The sequence below is a fragment of the Lissotriton vulgaris genome, chromosome 1_2 (assembly GCF_964263255.1).
Source record: "Lissotriton vulgaris chromosome 1_2, aLisVul1.2, whole genome shotgun sequence".
Classification (NCBI taxonomy): domain Eukaryota; kingdom Metazoa; phylum Chordata; class Amphibia; order Caudata; family Salamandridae; genus Lissotriton; species Lissotriton vulgaris.
This window is the reverse complement of record NC_141686.1, coordinates 798,546-812,722: the sequence shown is the minus strand read 5'-3', so window position 1 is coordinate 812,722 and position 14,177 is coordinate 798,546. Positions and strand designations below refer to the sequence as shown.

The following is a 14,177-nucleotide window of genomic DNA, read 5'->3' as shown; positions in this document are numbered from 1 at the left end:
AAACCACACCTAAAAAAAAAATCTACTCAAAGAGAGAGAGAGAGATTGAGAGATATATATATACATACACACACACACACACAACACAAAGAAAATGAGACTATTGAGAGATAGAGAGATTATATATATATATATATATATATATATATATACATATATACATATATACATATATACACACACACACATCCAAACCAAGTTCCCTTCACAAAAAAAGAAGAACAAGCCACACAGGTACAGCAGGTCCAGCACGCAGGTCCAGCACGCTTTAATCAGCTTTCAGGGGATGACGCCTTTCGTAGTTAAACTTTTTCAAATGCCTCAAAATCGTGACTACTCGCAAATGTCCACCATTAAACCAGATTGCCTCACTGCGATTGGCTGAAGTAATCTGGCAGGCACTGGTGAGTATCTCCAAACTCGGCACTCCGAGTCTCCGGTAAGGCAGTAACGCAGCGTTTGTACTTCTCAAGTGGGCGGTGACTGCCTCTTCTCGCCTTTGCACCTGGATCTTGCTTGTGGAGAAAAAGTGGCTGACCTGGACTTTCACCCCCGCATAGCGCAATTTAATCCTTGGAGTATCTCAACAGTATATGATGCTCCCTCCTGTAGTCACGTCCAACCAAATGGTAGTTTACAGCTGTGAAATATATCTAGAGATAGAGAGACTCTTTTTCATTAACCCCCAATCTGCCTCCCGGGGGGGCAGAAAGCAAAATAGGCCCCAGGGATCCATTTGTTTATGTTTATTGAGGTGGGGGCTGCCCAAATTGGGCTGATGTGGGCTAAATCCCCTGATCTGTCTCCGGGGGGGGGGGGGCAGAGAGCCCACTAGGCACCAGGGATTATGCTTTTTTTTTTTAATACGTAGGTGTGTGGGCTGCCCAGAATGAGCATGCTAATGCCCCCACCCGCCCATAAAAAAATTGAGATAGTCTCTCTGCATCTTCCCAGGGCAGATAGGGGCAATAGCTTTTCATCTGCCCCCCGGGAGTAGAAAGCCCACTAGGCAGCGGGGATTACGTTTTTTATTATAGGTAGGGGTGGGGGCTGCCAGAATGTGCACACCAATGCCCCCACCCCCCACACATTTCCAGATGGGCATTAGCCCCATATCTACCCCTCCGGGGGGGGGGGGGGCAGTAAACCCACTAGGCACAAGAAATTATGTGGTTTTTTTCATATGTAGGGGTGGGGGCTGCCCAGAATGGGCATGGCAATGCCCCCCCACAAAATGGCCACAGTCTTTCTGCCCCACTTGGCAATAGCCCTCGCTCTGCCCCCGCCTTCCACCTCCAGGGCAGCAGAATGCCCACTAGGCACTGACTTCTTACTTTTGCAATGTGCCTAGCTGTGGATTTTGGGCCCTAGTGCATCCGTCACCTTGGGAAACCTAGGAAACCTGTATGTGCTTAAAACCTAGACACCCAGGGGAATCCAGGATGGGATGACTTGCATGGTTCTCACCAGGTTATGTTACCCAGGATCCCTTGCATACCTCACACTTTGCGAAATCAAAACATACCTTCACATTTGATGGAAAGTTCTGGAATCTGGAGGGAGCCGCAAATTTCTGTCCACCCCGTATTCTCCCAAATCTCCTGATAAAAATGCTCCCTCACTTGTGTGGGTAGGCCCATAACAGGAGATGGCCCAAAATGCAATGTGGACATATCACATTTTTTCACAGAAAACTGACCCTTTTTTTGCAATGTGCCTCACTGTCAATTTGAGACCTTAGCACAGCCGGAACCTAGGGAAACCTAACAAACATGTACATTTTTTAAAACAAGTCACCCATGGAAAGCCAGGCTGGGGTGACTTGTGTGGCTCTCACCAGGTTCTGCTACCCAGAATCCCTTGCAAAATTCAAACTTTGTCGAAATAAAACACATTTCCTCCCATTTCTGTGATGGAAAGTTGTGGAATCTACAGGGAGCCACAAACTTCCACCCACCACCCCTTACAAACAAGGCCTCCTTTAAAGCCAGGTAGGCCGTTTCCAGCCTGTTTTCTCCACCGGAGACCAGCGCGGCCTTACCTGCGGCTGTCCTTGGCTCCAGTGGGGAAAACTGTGACATCAGAGTGCCTCGCAGCGCGGATGTCACAGTTGAGCGAGAATGGGGCGGGGAGGGACGCCGAAAGCCTTCCGCATCTCCCCCAAGGAAGAGAAAAAAAAGGAAACCTCCGGTGCTTTGTACCGGATGATTTAATGGGCCCCTCTCTTGAAAAAGGCAACCTTGCAGATATTTATTGACTCAAGCTTATGTTTTATCCAGAAAAAAACATTGTGTGCTCCTGCAAGGTCAAAAATTAGGTTATCTAGGTTGTTCCTGGGAAGCGATTAGTGCAACGGGAGGGAGGGGGTTGTTGGGAGGGGTGTTCATGTGGTTTTATTTAATTTGTAATGCCCTTTATTTCTCCTTGATCTCATTATTTAAAAGTCAAAGTCACAATGTTTTAAACTTATTGTGCAGATGTCTCTGGGTTACAGAGCCTGGTCTATGTGTGTCATTTGACGAATAAAATTTGTTTAAAAAAAGTAAGATAACCTTCTCTCCTTCACTTTTACGGCTCTCTTACTTTGGGGCATTGGGTACTTTCTATCAATCCTCAGATCATTAGGTAATGATAAAAGAAGAAGTGTTCCATGTCAGTTAAAGATGAGATGTCAGAGAGATGCAACTCAATCTTTGCATTTTCTGTTTACGTACCGCATTGCATTTCATATATTGGCATATTCCATTATTTAACTGTATTTTATATTTGGTGCTGCATACAGTATTGATTGCACATGTAATAATTTACTTTATTATAGTTTGGCATTGCATCAATAATTCAAATATATATCAATGGGATTATAATGTGTAATTTAATTTAGTGAAAGTGCGACAAGATCAATTTGCTAATTCTTGCATAATTGCTCACAAGGCCTGCACTTTTCTAAAATAGTCCAAAATGAAGTGTATTCAAGCCTAGTGCAAAAAAAGCATTAGGCAGATAGAATCTTCAGTTTTCCTTCCTGGGCGATCGGTTTACCTGAGCTGCAGACATCCCTAGCAAAGGCCATTGCCTCCCTGGAGCAAGCACAGTCTTATCAGCTCGCTCGGCAATGTCACATCTAAAACAGAGACAGAAATCGACCTTTTCAAACTACAGAACAAGCAGCTGTTGTTTAAGCTAAAGTATGTGGGCTGGAGGCCATTTAAAGAAACTCAGATGTGCAGTTTTGGTGCTAAAACAGCTTAGTCAGGGGCTCGAAGGTAGGGGCTGGTTTACAAAGACTAGTTCCTGCATCCAGTGGAATTTTGAAATTCTTTTGAATATTTTGATTATTAGTAGCTTGCATTGCTGCCATTGTGTTTGTTTTTTATCGTTGTATTTATTCTAATTGTTTATACTCGATTAGAAAGTTGATTAATAAAGTTTTAAAATTATATAGTGTGTATTTCTTTCAAGTCTATCAGCGGTGAAAGGAGTTTTAGTACTCGCTAACAAATAATTATGTAAGTCTCACAGGACTGATCATTGCCCAGAACACCCCTTCTTCATCACGGAACAATGGTTTGTGGGTTACGGTCCACCAGATTCCCTGTCCCAAGTTGGAAAGTTTGCTCAGAGGCAGCCAGCACGACTCGTGGGTGGGTGAGGGTGCATTGAATAAAATAAAAAGTAATAACACTTACCTTGCCACCGCCGTGTCCCGCGTCTGCTCTTCAGGTCGGAACAGAAAGCAGGCAGCCGGGCTTCCACCCCTAAGCCAATCACAATGCTACAATGCAGCGCTGAGATTGGTCCGAGCGCCCTAACACAGCGCTCAGCAAGGAGCTTTAGGGGTGGGCAAGTTCTCCATTCAGGCTGTAATAAAGCCTGCATGGAAAAGAGGGCAAGTGCTCATGACTGTTTTGGGCAGCCTGAGAGGGCCGACCAAACAGTCATTGTGCACAGCAGTGTTCGACCACTCCTCCCCTGTAGCTCCGCCCATCCCCTAACGCATTGCCACAGCAGGAGGACAAAATAAAATGATAATAACATTCAGTTATTATCATTTTAATTTTTCCTTTCTTGTGCTGTGTTAGATTTGGGGGTCTCTAGTTGGCACAGGTAGGTCCTTGTGACAAATAGTGGCCCTTGGCTCTAGTCAGGATAAGGGGATTCCACTACTAATTAACCCCTGCTCACCCCCTTGGTAGCTTGGCACGAGCAAACAGGCTTATCTCAGAGGCAGTGTGTAAAGCAATTGTGACCATATACAGTAACCCAGTGACAACACTACAGAGGGACACCACACAAGGTTGTATATAAAAAATAAGTATACTTTATAAAGATTTACCACAAGACCATAAACGACAAAAATACACAATACTGTTACTTTAAGATGGTAGTTCTAGCTTAGTTCAGTTCAGTTCTTAGATGCGACACTTTGCGTCAATGTACCTTACGAAGCGTTGGCTAACACGACAAGCAATGTCGCAGCGAGGGAAATGCGGCAAAGTTCAGGTGCAAAGAAATAAAGACGTGAAGATCTTCCAGATGCGCACGCTTCTCCGGGGATGCGAGAAGTTCTCGGTTCGATGCGTGGACTGCAGCGGCGACACGAGTTGTTGTGAATCTGAAACAATTTGCACCCTCTCGCCAGATGCCACTTATAAAGTTTCTGTGGTCTGAACCCAGAATTGGATCTGAAACTCAAGGTTCAATTCCCATTTGAGACTGGTACTGCTAGGGGACCCAGTGCTGCCCACTTCAAGAGGGAAACCTAACCATGACTAGCCTTTTCAGAGACACAGACCTCCACAGTTGTGTTCAAACTATTACATCTGACTTTTTGTGGAAACCTGTGAGACAAGTTGGGTCCTTAAGTGCTCTCAATGGAACTGTGCCCTACCACACCAACTACTGGAGCCTTTGTAGCCACCTGGAAATGAAGACCGAAACTATTGGAATTTGCTTTTGCTTCTACCTCCTTGATTAAGTGGGGAGTTTCAGAGCGAATGTTTTTTTGTTTCTTTTTAAACCATTTACGACCTGAAAACATAGCATCTGCTTGTTTTGCCCATTCAGTAGTCCAGTTTGTATCCAGGGCCCAGAAAAATAACGGCAAGCTAGCTACATTGCAGTACGTTGTCTGTTGCTTCAGTTTCATTACCTGAACTGTACTATACAATCACTGTAGTAAAATGGAGGAGACCAGAAATTGTCAAGAGCTCACAAAGGCTCACTCATTGGATAACATTGGCAACAGGAATCGTCAACTGAAAATGCAACACTTTGCACGTCTATACTATGAATACATTTGGTGTTAATTCTTAGCTCTACAGGGTGTAAGCACTGGTGGTTTTCTATTCTTCTAATTTTTTTACCTGTTCCTATTATGTACTGGTTAAATTCCTATTCTTCTTTGATGCTATAGCATAGACTGTATAGTGAGTTTATTCTTTTTTATTTACAGTGTCAAGTTGAAGCAGCGCTTCCCACACCTACCATGTCTTACAGTAATCCTTGACTGCTAGACTTCACTACCCCAGGGAGTCAAATACCCACAGGGAGTAAGTAGCTTGGTTATTTATTTGGAGTGAATTAGTAATAGCGGCAGTATTCTGACCCTAATGGCAATCAACACTGCCCGCTAGTGACATTGCCCAATAACCACTGATTGACCTTAACCTCTTCGCTGCGGATGACGAGCTCAGATCATCATCAGCCACGGTGGTCGTGTGCTGATGACGAGCTGAGCTCGTCATGTAACACAGCTCTTTGAATTTTGCCGCACACAGTGGGAAAAGCCACCGCAGCGATGCGGTTAAGACTGCATGAAAAGACCTCAACATGGGCTTTCGAGGCCATAAGCATCATGGATAGATTCAATCACAAACGTACCAGTCTCCCCTGCTGGCTCTGTGTTCCTGCCGTGAATGAGCCAGATATCCAGTGGTGCTGCTGTCTTTGAGGTGCCATTGTACCATACAGCTTTATAAACAATGTATGTGTGCACAAGGGTCTAGCCACTTGTAACTATCACCCCCAAATCCCCCACACTCATCCCCTGTGTTCAGGGGCGTAGCTAGAGCTTCTGGCACCCGGAGCTATCCCTCAGATTGCCGCCCATGGCCGGGGGGCTTGGGAAAAAAGACAGCGAGCAGCTGGGGTGGATTGGCAGGGTTCAAGTTACAACGCCACTCTCTACTCCACTGCAGGTGAAAGCAAAGGTCGGAGCGGAGGTGCTGCGTGGGTCCACCCACTATTTTCACAGTGTGAACGCCGTCCACCCTGCCAAGAAGTTGGGCCACAGAGAAATATGCTGAACCTGTCCCAGTGTCATTTTCAGACTCCTGGACACGTTCAGCAGCACCTGCACATTGTCTGCTTTTCATTCCCATCAGCAACCTGCAGGAAGCGAGGGGGCTTTTTTATCTTCACCTCCAGCTGGGCCAAAGATAAAGGCCAAGTTAAGGGGCCATTAGGCCTCCTTTTGATGGAGTAGCCTGGAATCTCACACTATGTAATTGCAACAGAGGGAAACAAAAGCACACAGCTTGTTACCTCTTCACAGGTACTTAAGAGCGGCATGCTTTTCACTTTATTTTGTCCCTTTATGTAAGTGCATGAACTGTAAGAATGTCATATGTGTTGGTCTGTCCCAGTATTTAAACACAATTTAAATAGCACTATTTTCATGCACGTGTGTAAATCAGTGTACAAGATATATTGCATGAGTCAGTGAGGGTTAAAAGGTGTAGCATTCACATATCCTACATAGCTCAATGTGCTATATTGAAAGGCTTACTATTTATGAGCTGCAAGTAACGAAAGGATCCGTGTTCAAAGCAGTAACCCACTTACCTTGCTGCATAAAAAAAACATTCTACCACTTGAATATTACATGATGTGCTTTGTGTAGTAATTAGTCCAAGGAAGCAGAAGAAAGTTGGAAGTAGTTTATTCTGAGAAGACAGCTTAACAACCACCTCCAGCATAACACCAGTAGTAACTGACCAGCTAGTACAGATTAGAATGTTAAGCCAAGAATGTACAATAACAATTCTGAGAAGGAATGGTGCACTAAGATAGGATAACATGGGATACTACACACCTTCCCCCCTAAAAAAAATAAAAAAAACACAAAAAAAAAGAATTCAACAAAGCAAAGAAATTCAACATAAGTAATCATGTAGCTTTACAGGTAATTGCTTGACGCGAGAACTTTTCCTTTGCGCTGTGGAAGGAACAACACTGTGTTTGAGAGAAGCACTTAAGGAATCAGGAACACTTTCCAGAGCATTGGAATTATTGACAACACAATCATCAGAGGACGGGGAGGATTGAGGAAGCGAAACATATGCAGGAACACTGGGAACCGGACTTTCCGGTGCAAAGGTGTCAACCATGGCAGAATAAGAGGTGTCATCTTCAACTGTGGGATGACTAGGTACAGAGATAGGAGGACACAGGCTGTTATCTTCCAAGCTGGGGTTCTTGCATAGAGACACTCTCCTGAAATTCCATACCTTCCCCCCTTCAACACGAATAGCTTTAGAGAAAATTTCAGTCACCCTACAAGGATCAGACCATTTGTTCCATCTGTTCCCAACAGACCTACCCAACTTGACTCGTACAAAATCGCCAACTTTGATTTTAGTACTTTGTCTATTTAATGATAAAAAACTGTTTTTCATCTTCTCTTGATATTTCAAAACCCTGTCTTTGACTTCATTACAATCAAAAGAAGATTCACATGGGAATAACCTGTGTGGAACCAACCTTATCCACAACTTTAAGTTCAGGCCACTTAGAAAAATAGTCGATGAGCACTAAAGCAAAGACCTCCTTGTTGGGAGACAAAGATAAGGGACCAATAATGTCAATGCCTAATTTTTTCCAAGGACAAGCTACAAATTCAATAGGAGAAACACCCGTAGACAAAGGTTTGACAGTCTTGTCGCTTTTAGCACACGGGGAGCAGGAACTAACCCACTTATCCACCATCCTGTCAACCCCGGGCCACCAGTAGAATTCACGGATGCGCCTCTTGGTGCTGGACATGCCCATGTGGCCTTCATGTGCCATCGAAACAATTCTTTCTCTCAAAGTAAGGGGAGGAATAATTTTGTCACCTCTGATTAGAAAACCTTGGTCAAACATAAGTTCGTCCTGAATTTTAAAAAATGAGAGGATGTCACCGGAAAGATACCTTTCTTGAGGCCAACCATGTTGTAAATGATCCACTACACTTGACAAACACGTGTCCTTGGTCATGGCTTCTCTCCAAACAGTCTCAGATATGCTATCAGCAGAGCAAACAGTGGCACATTCGTTAACATCATCGATGTTGAACACAACATCAGAATCACACTGTTCACACCAAATGGCATTAACTAATGGTAACCTGGACATGCAATCAGCGTGCACGTTAAGACGACCAGGAATATACTCTACAATGCACTGAAATTCTTGTAGTTTTGCTGCAAGACGGGCTAGACGTGCAGTTAACGTTCTACCGCCACCAGCTGCCAACATATTTATCAAGGGCTTATGATCAGTTCTTAAACGGAATCTGGTTCCCCAAATAAATTGCCTAAAGTGTTCACAGGCCCAGGTGCATGCTAAGAGTTCCTTTTCTATAGTAGAATAGTTATATTCAGCGCCACGTAGTGTCCTAGAAGCATATGAGACTACACATTCATCCCCTTTGTCTTTCTGGATTAGGACGGCACCCAAGCCCACATTGCTTGCGTCCACACAAACTATGCATTCATTACCCAAGGTGAATGGTTTGAGAAACGGGGCATTTGCTACTTCCTGTTTCATCAAATCGAAAGCTAGTTGTTGTTCGTGACTCCAAACAAACTTTATATCTTTCTTTAGCAAAGATCTTAATGGATGTACCTTTGATGCATAACCCTGGACAAACTTACTGTAGAATTCAGTTAAGCCCAGGAAAGACACAAGTTGTTCTTTATTCAACGGTGCTGGTGCCTTTAAAATACTCTGTATATGATTGAATTTAGGCTTAATGCCTTCTGAGGATATTTCGTGACCCAGGTACTCGACCTTGTTTTGCCTAAACTTGCATTTAGATAATTTTAAAGTTAGACCTTTCTCTTGTACACATTTTAAAACATTTTCTAAGTTAATATCATGTTCTTCATAACTTTTCCCGTAGATAAGGATATCGTCTTGGAAGGCGATAGCCCCAAAACAACCCTCAAGAACAGTCTTCATTAGTCTTTGGAAGACCGAAGCCGCACTGGCTAGGCCGAAGGGCATCCTGCAATACTGGAACATGCCTTCTGGCGTAATAAATGTCGTCAAAAACTTTGACTCTTCATGGAGCAACACTTGGTGGTATGCACTGGTTAGATCTAGAGTTGAGAACACAGTAGCTCCTGATAAAGTGGAAATGAGTTCATGGATATGGGGTAAGGGGTGTCTATCAATCCAAATTTCCTTATTTAAACTCCGAAGGTCAACACATAAACGGAGTTCGCCGTTACTTTTGAGCGACAAAACTACTGGCGAAACCCACGGGGATGATTCTACTGGTTCAATGATCTTTTTGTCAACTAAATCTGCTAAAATACCCTTTAATTTTTCACGGTAGGCTAAGGGGACGTTCCTTACTCTGTGTCTGATGGGAATAGCTGAATCTTTGAGTATTATGCGGTGTTTAAAATTTGTGAAGGTTCCCAAACTGTCCGAAAAAATAGATGAAAATTTTTGCTTCAACTGAAGGATGAAGTCATTTTCAGGAGGAACAACATAGACAGGGGGTGAAGCATTTGGATCAAGCTTAATACCAAGGTCATGTTGGTGAGGCCAACATAACAATGACGCACCCTTAGATGAAACATAAACTTTCCCTTTTATGGACCGGTCTTTAAATTTGATGTCTGCCCACATGTAACCTTCCATGTCAATCTTCTTGCCCGTATACCCACCTGGATTTACGTCAGGTGGTAGTAATTTAGTAGAAGGCCAGTGGCGATCAAAAACATTTTTGCCAATTAGAGTGTACCAAGCACAGGAATCTATTAGCATAGAAATATCCTTACCATTGATATTGATGATATCAGAGGGAAACCCTTCACATTTTGTGTCACTTACACATAACAAAGTGTTAATTTCAGAAGGTTGTTCGACCTCTTCACAATCTTCATAGGGCAAAAAGTTAACTTTTTGAGGAGACCTACACATTTTACTGAAGTGCCCGGATTTTTTACACTTGACACAAATTTTGTTCCACGCAGGACAACCTCTATAATTGCCTACGTGGTCATTTGCCCCACATCTATAACAAATAATTTGACTTTTCCTAATAGGAGGTCTATTCTCCCTTCCTGCAAAATCTTTTCTGAAAGGGACGGTAGTTTTCTTAAAATTGTTGACATTTTTGACCAGAGAAACTTCAGGAATGACTACTTTACTTTTAACATCCTGGTTTCTAATTTCGTTTACAAATAGTTCAGACTGTTCGATGCCCTTTGCAATGTTCAAAACAGCACTGAGAGAGGAATCCGTCCCCATCCAGAGACGTTCTTGAATTTTTTTACTTTTAGTGCGCATCATAATTTGATCTCTAAGAACCTGGTCAAAATTTATAGTTTCAAAAGCACAGGATCCAGCTAAAGTGCGTAAAGCAGCTACGTAATTTTCTATGGACTCATCATCCTTTTGTATTCGAGAGTAAAATTTGAATCTCTCCATAACAATGTTGATCCTTCTTCCAAATCTAGTGCTAAGCTGTTTTATGACTAAATCAAATACATTTACATCACCAGAACCAACATTTTCAATGGGAGGTAAGTTTTCCAATTCTTTAAGTCCTGCACCGCCTAAACAGTTTTTTAATAGTGCTAGCTTCCTTTTTGGGGAACAACCATCTTCTTCAATAACATCGACATAAGCAAGGAAAGTGGGATACCAAAGATCCCATTCTACCTTTGGATCTCCAGCAGTAGGTAAAAAGTGAGCAGGGGAGATAATGTTATTAGACATACTAAGTTATAAGGTACTTAAATTAAGGTAAAAGACAAGATAAGGTTAGTAGAAATATGCCAAAACAAAAAAAGTAGTCACCGTTGTCTTGTAGTGAAGAATGAGAGAGAAGAAAAAAAAAATATCCACAGCGAAGTCTTCAAGCTTTGTTCTTCTTTTTTTTTTTAAAAAAAATGAGAAAAGATAAATAACTGTTAATAGTGTGGTCCTTGCGAAGAGCGGAGGTTGAACGCAGTGAGAACGAGCAAAAATGGTGAAGTAATCATGGAGAAATGCTTTGAAAACAAGATCGTGGTTCTGTAGTCATGGAAACGAGGAGTTGATTACAAATAAAATGGCCGCTGGAACGCACACGTTGTAGCGTGATGCGTGGTGACGTCGGAATGACGTGTGAAGTATTCCTTCCTTCGTTCGGAGAGGACACGGGACAGTGCAGGCGCGCGTTGGTGAGTTTATCTTTGTATTTTTTGAAAGATGCTGTGTAGTAACAACAGCATGAGTGGCGCGCGCTGGGGAAAGGTTAGCGAGTCCGCTTCAACAAGAAAGTCAAATGTTTTAAAAATACCCAGATCGAAGTGGCGCGAAGGAATAGTAAATGAAGCGCACTCCACCAAACGCGCTCAATGGTTAAAATAAACAATGAAGGTCTTTAAATAAGACGCATTTGAAGATAGCGGTGCAGAGAAAAATTATAATAAAACTCCCGCTGGTGCAATCAAGGCACTTAACATGGAAAACAGCCGCTGGTGCAATCTTACACACTTGAACATATATAAAAAAAAATACCTGGAAACTTTTAGCTGTAGAGGCGAACGCTGTCAATTTTTCAGAATTTTCCAAATGTCTTTAAAGGTGGAGATTCTTCTCTTGAAGTAGGGTAGAAGCAGGGTAGTGAATCCCGTTCGTCGCCAAATTTATGTAGTAATTAGTCCAAGGAAGCAGAAGAAAGTTGGAAGTAGTTTATTCTGAGAAGACAGCTTAACAACCACCTCCAGCATAACACCAGTAGTAACTGACCAGCTAGTACAGATTAGAATGTTAAGCCAAGAATGTACAATAACAATTCTGAGAAGGAATGGTGCACTAAGATAGGATAACATGGGATACTACACTTTGCAAGCACATTAACCTTCTATACTACTTTGACTCAGATCTGGGATTACACAAAACAGAAATCTCTCCAAGAAATACTTTAACCACCTGGGTTATCTCACCAATTATTATTCCCTGATATATACTGGGCACCTCTGCAGCAGATATCTTTCCCCCCTAAAAATATTAGAAAACGCAGCCTTTGCAAACAATTAAGCATAAAAGATCTACCAACATGCTTCTCCTTTCTGCCAATTTCTTTGAGGCAGGGTTTTAGAAAATGTGTAAAATTAGTTGAGGCATCAGGATTGCGCCACTTTTCTTTTAGCACAACCTTAAAGCGAAATATAATTTGTTAAATCTCATAATGCGCTCAAATGCACTCATGATATGTGATGTCACTGTGATGCCACGTGTGAGGTCATGCATTGTGACATCACAGGCTGTGATGGCACAGACTGTGATGTTACTTGCATACTGACTAATCAGGTTAGTCCCCACATGGTGGAGCTGTATGAAAGTCCATAGCGTAAAAAAATACAATTTACATATTTTTCCCCACAGTGCAGGCAGTTTCATGTTTTCTCATCCACCCCATGCATTCCAAAAAGACTCCTTTGAAAAGCACCACCACCGACCCACCTGTGGCCCCCAGGTCAAAACTAGAGATCCTTCCAACTGTCAGTGTCACCCATATCCAGTGATACCTTAAACTGAGAGCCACCCTTAGGTTAAGTTCCTACTGCTGCTGTATAGAACAGAGGAATAAGAATTCAAATGTAATTCATATTCACTTACCTTATTTAGGCAGTCAGTGTCATATCTGCCAAGGTTTCAGATTGCTATGTGTGACATTTTCAGAATTTGAGTGTAATAATGAGTGACATTTCAAGGACTAGGAGTGACACTTTCTACCGAGCAAAATCCAGCAATGAAGAGGGAAATATATTAAATTAAAGTAGCGCAACAAGAAAATCGTAAAAATGCTGCAAAGCACTAGAAATGCATTAAGCCTCAGGCTGAGAGACAGGAAAGTCTAAGTATAAGGCATAGCCAGTAAGTAGGGCACTGTAGTGTTTATAATTTTATAAACGAGTTTCATGCCCGCTTCCAATGAAACCCCAGAAGTGACAGTTTTGGGCTTTTTTCTGGGTGTTGGGTTTGCTGCACTGGGTTGTACTCTTAATTTTTCTTATATTACCATAAACCTTTCCTGCAGTAAAATCACATATGCACACTGTCTTCTAGTACACAACCTGAAGTGTAGGTGTGACAGGTTCTCTATGTGGGCTGAATTTTTTGGCATTGAATTCTGGTGCTGTGCAGCAGTTGTAAGATATTATTAGAGCTCCTATTGCTCAAATGGGTGTTAATTCTGATATTGATATGTTTCCCTTGTCCTCTTTGCTTGATTTGTACCTCATGAGATAATGTCACACTTAGTGGTTGAATGTCACTCATAATTAGACGGAAATATTAAAATGTCAAACAAAAGTAATCTGAAACCTTGGCAGCTATGCATTATTGCCAGCAAAGACTATTATTTGATGCCCCCCTTTAACTTCCAGGGCAGCGAAGCACACACTTACTTGAAAGGAAATTGTAGCTGTGGCCATCTCGAGAGCAGCTCCATTTCACAGGATGCCGACCACCTTGCTCGCCTCTCTCCCCCTGTAGTATCCGGCTGCCCACATCAGGCTCGCTCTAGCTGGCAGGCTCAGTTGCACGGGCCATCATGGTGGTGGGACATGCTGGGTCATCAGGCGCATGTGATGCAGTGAGCCATGTCCGAGTTCAGCTGCTGCCCAACTGAACGAAAGTGAAAGCAGTGACTCTCGAGTCGACTCGAGGCATCACTGTAGTAGCGCGTAGGCTGGCCAAACAAAGATCCCCAGGGCCGTCATTGGTAGCACTTTTGCGCGCTACAAGATTTACGGCCGTGGGAACCACATAAACAGTACGGCGTGCGGCGCACCGGCGCCACGCTAGGTGGTGCAGGATTTGGTTGCATTTTCAAACACACGTTTGAGCACTGGCTGCTCAGCAACAACCACCACACATGTGCCCGCCACCTCCAAAATTGTGCCGCC

The 14,177-nt window shown here is 43.0% G+C and overlaps 1 protein-coding gene across 3 annotated transcripts in view; it reads right to left on the bottom strand.

Annotated features, from left to right (window-relative positions):
- Nucleotides 1–14,177, bottom strand: part of PARVB (parvin beta) — a 543,452-nt gene that overhangs the window by 198,471 nt on the left and 330,804 nt on the right. The window lies entirely within an intron of this gene.